The sequence below is a fragment of the Pygoscelis adeliae genome, unplaced genomic scaffold (genome assembly GCF_000699105.1).
Source record: "Pygoscelis adeliae isolate BGI_AS28 unplaced genomic scaffold, ASM69910v1 Scaffold68, whole genome shotgun sequence".
Classification (NCBI taxonomy): Eukaryota; Metazoa; Chordata; class Aves; order Sphenisciformes; family Spheniscidae; genus Pygoscelis; species Pygoscelis adeliae.
In genome coordinates, this window is record NW_008825501.1 from 258,338 (window position 1) to 260,254 (window position 1,917).

Consider the following 1,917-nt stretch of genomic DNA (forward strand, 5'->3'; position numbering starts at 1 on the left):
CCTAACTGATTAAATAACCACAACCGAAGTGGCAAAAGTCAAGGAGGTGAATGCCTCACTTCATGATGTGGCCGTGGAGAGAAGAGGAATCTCAGGAAAAATCCAGGAACCGAGGCTATGTCTACCAAGTTACCCCAGCAGCAATCCTGACACTCACACATGCTTCCTCCACCTCCCCCTGCTTATTCTACTGTTCATAGCAGTGTCTGATGGATATATTACCTTCACCTGACTGAGCCTGACCCCACCTGAGGAATCAGTGCCACAGCCCCTCTGCCACTGAAAAAAGACTGCGTTTGCCCAAAGTGAATGACTCAGATCTAGTGAGGGACTGATGTTTGGTTGTTTTGTTTGTTTATTTGTCTGGAACGAAAATCCTTTTTTATAAAGGGAGGATGTGAATATTTCCTGGGTTGGAAGTTGATGTGATAATGGCTTGGGGACAAGGAAAGGAAGTGGCTTATTGGGCACATGGTGTGCAGGCCACTCAAAATGGTGATGGGGGAGGAAAAGGATGCTACAGATCTCTTCACTCTGTGATAAAGCAGCTTCTGAATACTCTCAAAATCTAGAGAAGAGTTAGAGAGTTAAATGGAGGTGGCAGAGAATCTGCCTTGCTGAGCTGAGTCAGTAAAAATCTTGCAGGAGTCAGAAGCTTTTGAGTTGAATTTTCCCCTTTTACCCAAACATGGGGAAAAATGCTAGTGTCCCCTTGCACTTCACAGCAGCCATCAAAATGCTCCCTTATCTGGAGTTTCTTACTAATTTCAGACTGCCGCACGCAGCAGGCAGGAGGAAGCACTGGTCCTGCAGAGCAGCTGTGCAGATGGCACTGGTGTGCTGTCAGACTCATACCCGCTGGAGCAGTGTCAGTGGAAACACAAAACTGGCCAGGACAAGTCTTGCCAGCTGGGTGGGGACTGAGGAGGTGATGTATTGGGCAGTTTCTGTGGTTGGAAAACACCATATTTTCTGTGCTACCCAAATAACACCCACCTAGGGCTTCGGAGCTTGCACATTACATGGGAATCAACTTTCTTCTGCTGATTTTGCAGCTCAGGATTGTGCCTTACTAATGTAAATTATGACATGCATGCCTTCTTCCAGCCTGCAGAACAACAGAGCGGAATCACACACTGTAAACTGCACTGCACACAAGAATTTTGTGGCACTTTTGAGACAAGAGGGGATAAAGAAAAAGCAAAATCATAATGGCCAAACTGAGTCAAGTCAAAGGTCTCTTTTTATTGGTCATCTTACTTTAACACTGGGTGGTAGCAAATGATAAGGAAGAGTGTAAAAAGCAGAGTGCCCCCAGAGTATCTCCAAAGTGATCTTTCCTTGATGCATCCAAGGTCTTATTTTTGGATCAGATAAATCAGCATCAGCCTCCAACAGTCATGGTAGGAACTGAGCAAAAGATATCACCCAGAACACTGTTCTGAATCAAAAATATATGTGTTACCCTCAACCCAAACATCTGCGTGCCCATGGCATCACACCCTTTTGGAAACTAAGGTCTTTTCCTTCCACAGCTTCTGCATATGAGTGCATCCAGACTGAAGATTGTTTTATTCAGCAGCTACTCTGTTCTGAGTTCGATCAGTTTAGGCACTTCACTTCTCCCACTTTGTTGACTGCAGATCCCACCAGTATTAGCCCTGAGCGAAACACCAAAAGTGGGCCAAACGTTTGTGGTCTTTCTAAGAACTTCTTGAAAATCCAGATGATGTCGTTTGCTTCACCGTTTTCCATAGTCAATGGCTACTATATTCCCTGTGCCATTACTCTACTAAGGAAATGGCCAGGAAGTCATTTCTATCAGATTTTCTAAGGCGGAGAATTCCAGCTCTGAAAAATAAATCATCTACAGACCATTTTATAATCCAAACAGATACTTGTAGGAAAAGAGAAAAT